Below are 8,779 nucleotides of genomic sequence, written 5' to 3' on the forward strand. Positions count from 1 at the left end.
CCTAGCATCTGGTGCCCCTGCTTCTCCAGAGGTTGAGTTTGATGTCCTTCGTGCTGAGGCAGCTGGTAAAGAGTCCAAGGAAGCTTTCATCCAAGGTCGCTTTGTGAATGGTTCTTCTGAGAAGCTGTTCTTTGAGCCAATCAAGAAGTTGAAGCTGAAGACTATGGAGGCCTCCAGCAAGACAGTCAAGCTCACTGCCTCCCAGGGAAAGGTGTGAGACCACACACTCCTAATATAGATAGATATTAGATAGATATTATTGTTGCCATTTTTGACATGCAGGGCAGACTGTGGTAAATTGTATCGTTTACCTTTTCATCTTTGCAGGTAGTGCAGTACTGTCAACAAAGTGACCTTGCATTCTTGCTGCTCATCAAGTCGCAGAACGTGGATGAACCCCTTAACCTTGACGAGCTTATGCAGTACTCACTCTTCCCAGTTCCTCCCAGCCTAGGCACATCTGATGGGTTCTTCAACAAAACCAACAAGGCTGCAATGCTTCATTTCATGATGGAAGACGCTCTTGAAGATGTGCCTTATCCGAAAGATGCTTTTTACATTCAGGATGGCAATGCCCTTTTCCATGCCCTGAAGAACCTCCCACAAACATTCGAGGGAATTTGCCTCCAGGCTTTAGATCGTATGGTGGCTAAGAAGCATTTCTTCTTCTCTACTGATTCATACTATGTTGACTCTGTCAAATCTCAGGAGAGATTGCGTCGTGGCATGTCCCAGCGGTACATCATTGGTGGTCCTGCAACAAGGAAGCCAAGTGATTTCAAACTCTTTCTAGGAAATGATGAAAACAAAACACAACTCTGCAGACTGCTATTAGAAGTGTGGGGCAGCAAAGCATCTGCATCACGACTTGAGAAATGTGGGACAGCGTTGGTAATTGTGGAAGGCAAAGCCTATCAGCTGGAATCATCTGGTGGCAATGTGAGTATACTGATATGCATGATTCACTATAACCATTTAATTAGACACGTTTGGGGGTAATTGAACCGCCGTAATGTATAAAATCAAACCTTACACAATAACTTGTTTCAGGTGACCACATGTGAAATCCAAGAGCTAGAGTCAACGCAGGAAGAAACAGATACACGTGTGGTTTTGTATCTTATGTATGCTGCTAAGCTTGGACACAAGACAGCTGTGGTGCGGACACCAGACACTGATATTTTCTTCATCCTCCTGCACCACGCCCAGTCTATCCCGCTGACCATCTATATAGATATCGGCACTGGAAAGCATCGGAGAATTATAAATATCAGTGAACTGGCAAAATCCAAGGGGGCAGAATACTGCACAACAACGCTGGGCCTGTACGTCTTCACAGGGGAAGACGTTACAAGTGCCTTTAAGGGCAAAGGGAAGGTCGGGCCTTTGAAGAAGCTGCAGAGCCATCAAGAGTACCACACAGCCTTTAGGTGATTTTTAGTAGCAAGTTATTGCTGAACATAGGCATTGATACAGTAAGACTTTATGATATAATAATTACTTATCTCCCTAGAAAACTTGGTGACCAGTGGACAGTGCCGCCTGAAGTGGTGGATGACATTGAGGCATACACATGTCTGATGTATGGCCAGGCCCATGAGAGGAAGGTGAACACCGTGCGTACCATCATGCTGAAGAGGATGATCGGGGATGATTCAACACTGACACCCAAATCCAAGGTGGATCTCTCCCGGCTCCCACCTTGCAGGGACAATCTGGTTGCACACATCAACCGCGTGAACCACCGTCTGGCCATCTATAAGAGAGCTGCCACACCAATATTCTGGTGCCCCAAGCCCTACGATCCTGGCCAAGGGTGGGAGAAGTGTGAGGGTACCCTTGAACCTGTGTGGTCTTGTGGCCCTATCCTCCCCCCTTCACTCATTGACCTGCTGGAGGAAACAATTGAAAAGATGGAGGGTGAAGAAGCAGACGAGGATCAAGAGATTGAATATGAAGACCCTGATGAATAAACATAATTTCCCTCGATATTTTGACTCACTTGACACACATTGTACAGAATATAAGTTATATCATATTGAGTATGTAGTAGTAATATACCTTACATATTTATGTGACAACCAAAAAGATAACCTCTACCATGCGAAGGAATAGGTTCTCTGTAATACATTCTGTTGGTGGTGGGGGGTGTTTGTGCGGGGGTTCCGCTGAGTGGGAAATGTGGGCGTGGCTGTTGTTTTACCACCAAGGAGTGTTTTGGTTGAAAAACGAATGCTTGCAATCAACTCAGAATAGTGAAAAACCCCTAGTTTGACCCCTCACAAGCTACTTAAGGCCAAATTAAACACTTCGGAATGTTCAAAAATCATGTTAGGAAATCCAGGTGGTGGCAGCCAAAATAGCCAAAATAAACATACATGGGAATATAATTCAGGTTGGGATCATCAACATTTGTTTACAAGACATCTTGAAGATTGTAAAATTATAAAAGTTAGGAAAAAAATGTCAATGGGACGCATTGGGGAGGAGTTCCTGTGATAGAATTCCGCCGTTGTTTTAACTTTTTTTTGTGTTTTTCTGATTTTTTATGTACCACACATGATTTAATCATGGCAACCTTCATCTCTACCAATTCCTCATACCAAGACAAAGATAAAATGGGGTCAGCTGTCTCTGTAGGACGTATAGTTCAGGAGCTATATAGATTTAAATTTTTCATTTTTCACAGTCGGAAATCCAGGATGGCCACAAAAGATGGTCAAAAAAAACATGCATGGGACAATAATTGGCGCGGGGATCATCAAAAATCATTTACTAGACACCCTAAGGATTACAAAAAGGTAAGTTAGAAAAATATATCTTTCGGGTGCATGGGAACCCCCCCTGGCTACTAGACTAAACGGCTCTACTGCTCGTTACTTTCTTTTAGGTTAAAAAAAAAAGGGGAGGGGGAGGGGGAGGGGGGCGACCGTGTTACCGTTCGTTGTCTACTGCTCTCTCAAACACAAACACTCCGGAAATATAGAAGACGTTTTGTATCACAAACACACAATGCTCAATATGAAAATACTACAATATGTATGGATGAAAAATGTCCTCCTACCTCTCCGAAGACAAATCGTTGGGAACTTCACCGCCAAAACCAAGGAAGCTGACTCATGAAGAGTGTGCGCATGCGTAGTCTGAAGCATTTGAATCTTCTTCTTACTGCCACCTTCCGGGTGTAGTAAGTATTTCAACCATAATTCACTTAAATTAAATGGTTTATGTTTAACCAACACATAATTATTTTGTTCACATAACAAAAGACACAATTACATGGACTTTATTAGAAAAAAATATTTCAACTTAACAAAGACATGTATTTTAAGTAAACTGAAAACATAAAAATAATATAAAGTGCACAACCCACCTCATTCACTTTTTTGAGTGCACAACCAACATATTGTTGTTTTGGTGGTCTAGTAGTGGTGTTGTTGGTTTAAAGCCCAGTGGTGGTTCATTAGTAAAGACCAGAGTTTATTTTCTGCAATAAATCCAAAGGCCTGTGATAGAATCCCCTTGGCTCTTTGTCCAAGTACACAGATCAGCCACAGCATTAAAACCATCTGTTTCAATATTTCAATCTGACCAATCAGAAGTTTAAGTTAAGCTTAAGTTTGAGTTTACCCATCACAAACTTGAACTGACATCAAACCCAATGAAATTATATTGAGAAGGATATCCAAGTAAAAAAACACCATGCATGTTACTTAATACCTTAGAGGCAGAATCAGCAGCTTCATTTGTTTTATTTCTGTTTATCATCAGACAGAACAAAATAACTTCTGGATATAACATTTGGTTGAAAATCCTTTTTCCAGATGTTGGCCTGAACTCCACCAATCAGCCACCTGCAGGCTCCAAATCTAGTTTCCACCAAGTGGAGGCAAATTTGTTATCGTCCCTCCCCAGTCTGCCTTTGTGCAGCCTTCAGGGAGGGACAATGTCAGAGACATTCTTAATACATACAGTACTGGTGCCCACATTTTAATATAACTGCTGCATGTAAGGTGGCAGATTAAAATAATTTACCTGAGAAAACCTTCAAGTCCAACAAGTTATGAGTGGAAAAAAAATCACTTCAATCAACAACAAGAACCTGTTTAAAATTCAAAGCTGTGTGTGTGTGTGTGTGTGTGTGTGTGTGTGTGTGTGTGTGTGTGTGTGTGTGTGTGTGTGTGTGTGTGTGTGTGTGTGTGTGTGTGTGTGTGTGTGGAGCAGGGGGTCACTGCTTCAGTACAGCAAGAGGTTTCACTTTTAACTGTGGGAACGTGAATCTGCCTTCTATCTGTCCATATATATTTTCATGACAGAACTGACATAACAGTAGCAGGCAAAAGTTTGGGCACCCCTGGTCCAAATTTCTGTAAATGTGAACAGTTCAGCAAGTGGAAGATGAAATGATCTCCAAAAGGCAGAAAGTTAAACATGAAACACTCTTTTGCAATATTTTAATCAATATCAGTGTATTATTTTAGTTTTCTACAGTTTCAGAGTGAAAAAGGGAAACAAAACAGCAGCCTGCAAAAGAATGAGAAACCCTGGAGAGTTGAACTCTCAGATAACTTTGACCAAGGTATCAGACAAGATATTTACTATTTACACACTGTGATAGTTTCCAATGGGGGGGCTACTAGGTACTAACTATGCAGGGTGGACAAACCTTTGCTGGTGCAGGTGTGGCAAGGTGAAGAGGGCCCGGGCGGGCTTCGAACCCCAGACTCTCGAGTAAGAGTCATGCGCGCTAACCATTCAGCCAAAGGGACATCCCCTTGGCCAAGTAGCCAGGGCACATGATCAACTGGAGGCTTAGTGACAGGACCCATCAACTGTCACACAGGTCTTGTCATATAGTATATTACACAGCAGCAAACTAAAAAGTGACCTACAGTATAGACCCCATCGCGGCCTACATCACTGTGGCGTTACAACGTCCGCTGGAGGCAAAACAACTGACCCAGCATCTGTTTAGACAGGCGTCTTCTGTGTACAGGACAAGTTTAAAATTAATTTTGAACAAATGTTATGCTCAGCAAAGATGGAAAATATATAATAGGTTCTGTTAAAAAGTGTAAGAATAGAAGGAAAGAGTCGGATCCAGAGCAGCATTCATTTACAAGCACCGATTAAACTTGTAAATAAACGTGTACTCCGCCCACAGACTGTACATAGCCCCCGGCTCTTTCCTTGTGTCAGTCCGAGTTCTCAACGGACCGGACCGAACAGCACGACCGGACATACCGGGTTCAGGTTGAAAACATATAACAAACATACAATAGCTTGTGTCGCGGCGGACCACAGGCTTTTTTTTTTTTTTGCCACGGTCGAGAGTTAATGCTCGTGACGTGAGTCCGTGGCCGCATCGGGTTCAGGCTTAACACCTGTAGATCTGACCAGGTGAGAACGGTAGCAGGACTGAAGCAGCTTAGAAACTGCTCAAACAGGCGAGCATGGGCTTTCAGACGTTTGGTACATTTACAAGAACTAGCAGAAAATAGAAATAGATCCGGCCGGCGTCTGTTTGAGACTTTTATTTGAGAATTTACAGTAGCCAACGGTCTGGAGTCAACTCTTTAAAATAACACTCACAGTCTCGGAGGGTGGATGTACTAATGTATTCACTAAAATATGGGGTTTCCTCGTCCATTCTTGAAAAAACGGTCCATTAAAACATGCTAACTAGCCTTTACAAGCTACCATGTTTGAGATGTTTTGCCTCCAGCTAAGCCCCGCCCACACGGATGTGTACAATCTGCGAAGGGGTCAGCACACATGCTGAAGTACGTAAGGTGATACAGTATGTGTAATACTGCAATACATGTGCAATATGCTGTCTTTGGTGTGTGTGTGTGTGTGTGTGTGGAGGGTCAGTGGGGTTATTGCTCACAGCAGTCAGTCTGGGGCTGTGGGGGGTAAATAGAGGTTACAGCTCTTGGAAAGAAGCTGTTTTTTTTTTTTTTACACTGTTTTTTCTTCTATGATTTTCCTATATCTTCCTCAGAGAGGGGGGGGGGGGGAGGTGGTCCGAGTGGCCAAATTGACAGTGTCCAGGGTGGTTTTGGGTCTTTCATGATACCACTGACTTTCCTTTTGTAGTTGGCCTGGGTAAATGTCCTTCACAGGAGGCAGTGGTAGTCAGGGCGCCACGCTGAGCTGCCGTCAGCCCCTCCCCCTCCCCAACCCCCCCTCCCACTCCGCTGCAGTTCCCCGCGGTCCTCGCTGTGCAGCGGGGGGGCTCAGCTCGCTCTCAACAGTGGCGTGAGCAAAGTCTCTGCTCAGCTGCTGTGAGAGGCGGGGCCGTCTAAACCTCATGAAGAGGTTCAGTCTCCTCCACCTGTTAAAGAGCAGGTGAGATCTGCTGTCACGGCGACTCCCAGGATGCTCTCCGCCCTCTCCACGCCTCCTTACCCCTCCTTCACATTGAGTTTCTGAAATCTATCATCATCATCTCACCTCTTTGCCTCTTTGTGATGTGAGGTCCAGGTTACCATGGGAACAGCGCTCCACCAGTCAAACGGTTGGTGTTGTTGGGGTGACACGGGGTCCTTCAGGAACACTGGAACACAGACACCTGTGTGTGGCAGGGAGGCGATAACGAACGAACGATACCGGTGAACTGCGAGTGGCAGATCTAGAGAATTACACCAACAACTAGGGGTGTAACGGTATATGTATTCGTCCCGTGCCGTCACGGTACGGGGGTCACGGTTCGGTGCACACAGTCACACGACGAATACGTCTGAATGAATATTAAAAAAAAAAAAAAGTCGAGTCCTCACTCGAATCCAGGTGGCGGTAATGAGCCTCGAAGCTGCCTGCAGCCGTCATAGCAGACGAAGAAGAGAAGTGATGAGAGAGTGAAGTTAGAGGAGGAGAGCTGTCTGCTTCATTCATGTCACTGTGGCTTCTCAATGAAACAAACGGCGGCGGCGGCGGCGGCTCGCGACCATAATACATCCATGCTCGCGACTGGTCCACCGGACAGGGTTGCCGTCGGCGATGTTTCACGGATGCGCGGTGCGTCGCTAGAAACGCATCAAACACGTAGCGCATGTTCAACCCGATATGTCAATCACTGGTGCAAGTAAAAAGACAAGTTGTGTGCAACAACTTATCCCGCTGCTTTTAAGCCTCTTGACATGAACACAGACAGGTGAGGAGAAAAGGAGACCGCACACTATTATAATCAGACACATTGACTGATGAAGGGCTGACGCCCGAAACGTGAGTGACATTAAACTGTCACTGGAGCTTTTAACTAGTGTGCGGTCTCCTTTTTTCCTTACCTGTGTCTTTCTTGGTGGTCCAGCACCTAGTCTTCAGTTTTTTGGGGGATGTGCGTGTAGCTGCCTAATATGTTTTATGAACACAGGCAGGACCAGAAACATCACCAAAGTAACTGCTAGTCTAATGTAACTGTGTAAACCAACATTGATGTCAGTTTATTGTTTTGTTTTTTTAATAATATTTTTTTAATAATAATAATAATTTAATAATTCGAATAATAGTTGCCAGTTGTCAAGTGCACGTTTTTTTCCCTCTAGAATTAATGAATGGCATTATAACACTCCTAATGCACTTGTTTTATTTTGTATTCTTTTTTCTTTTTACTTCTATAACACAAGACAGATTTTAGTTTTACATTCAATTAGTGTCTGTTGTACCGAAACCGTACCGAACCGTGACCCCTGAACCGAGGTACGTACCGAACCGTGACTTTTGTGTACCGTTACACCCCTACCAACAACGCCACCTTAGGACTTGCACCTAAAGAATTTACTCTTTTTTTTAACTTTACTTTCTCAGAGGGTTTCCCAAAAGCAACAACCCATGCACAGGTAGTACACAAATGAATGCAGGCACGGTTATAGAAAAAGTTTAACAAGTTTTATTTAGTCACAATAGAGGCATTCATTTATTTAAGTTACTTATCTTCTGTAAAAAAAAACAATTATAGTTATTTTTATTTCCAAAAAGCACAATATTAATCTGTACCACTGACTCAACTTAAGTTAGGATGAAATAATATCAGCTGAGGTCACTGCATTAAAGATAATTAACAAAAGGAAAGAAAAGAAACCAAACAAAATATCTTACACAAGCACTACAAACTCAAATCAACACAAAAGAAAGCAAAACTACAGTACTACACTACTTTACATCGAGCGTCTAAATGACGAAGACAGAGCAGTAAACTAGATGAGCCAGGCAAACAAAAAGAAACAAAACGTGGATGAGGCAAGACAGGGCAAAAACAACAGCCTAACGCCAGGCAAGCTGCATGGCGGGCTGTAGCCTGCACAAATAAGTAATGTAGCCGTCAGGAGCTAGCGGCGGCTAACCGGAAGGGGAAACACACACCATCTCGGCTCTGGAAAACGTCTCGGAGGAGCCGTTTGCGGGACCTACTCTCGCTTAGGCGAGGAGAGAGAGAGAGCAACTGAACAACAACGGGGGCTATATAAACAGGTCCGCATTAACAGCCAATGAGTGTCCGCACTACAGGTGCCGGTAAGGGGCGTGACACACACCTGACGCGAGGCGCCAGACCTGCTGCAGCATCAGAGACTGAGGGACACAGAAGGAGAACACAACATATATATATTCACACAACAAATAACCACCCGGTTACATGTGGCTTTGTAGGGAACCGCCCACTAATGTAGGCTACTGTTCACACTGAGTGTCAAAATGAGTGTGTAGTTTGTTCACACTGCTTAGTACACACATTTTGTGTATCTGGATGTGTACTAGATGAGCAAGAATGACTAACTGG

The 8,779-nt window shown here is 44.0% G+C and overlaps 1 long non-coding RNA gene across 1 annotated transcript; it reads left to right on the top strand.

Moving 5' to 3' along the window:
- The first annotated feature begins 804 nt into the window (after positions 1–804).
- LOC146971439 (uncharacterized) lies at positions 805–1,903 on the top strand. The gene is made up of 3 exons (XR_015037940.1): positions 805–939; positions 1,051–1,430; positions 1,514–1,903. It is a non-coding gene; the product is annotated as an uncharacterized LOC146971439 (long non-coding RNA).
- The last annotated feature ends 6,876 nt before the right edge of the window (positions 1,904–8,779 follow it).

This window comes from Trachurus japonicus, chromosome 16, assembly GCF_045865225.1.
Source record: "Trachurus japonicus isolate A0001 chromosome 16, Traja_1.0".
Lineage (NCBI taxonomy): Eukaryota > Metazoa > Chordata > Actinopteri > Carangiformes > Carangidae > Trachurus > Trachurus japonicus.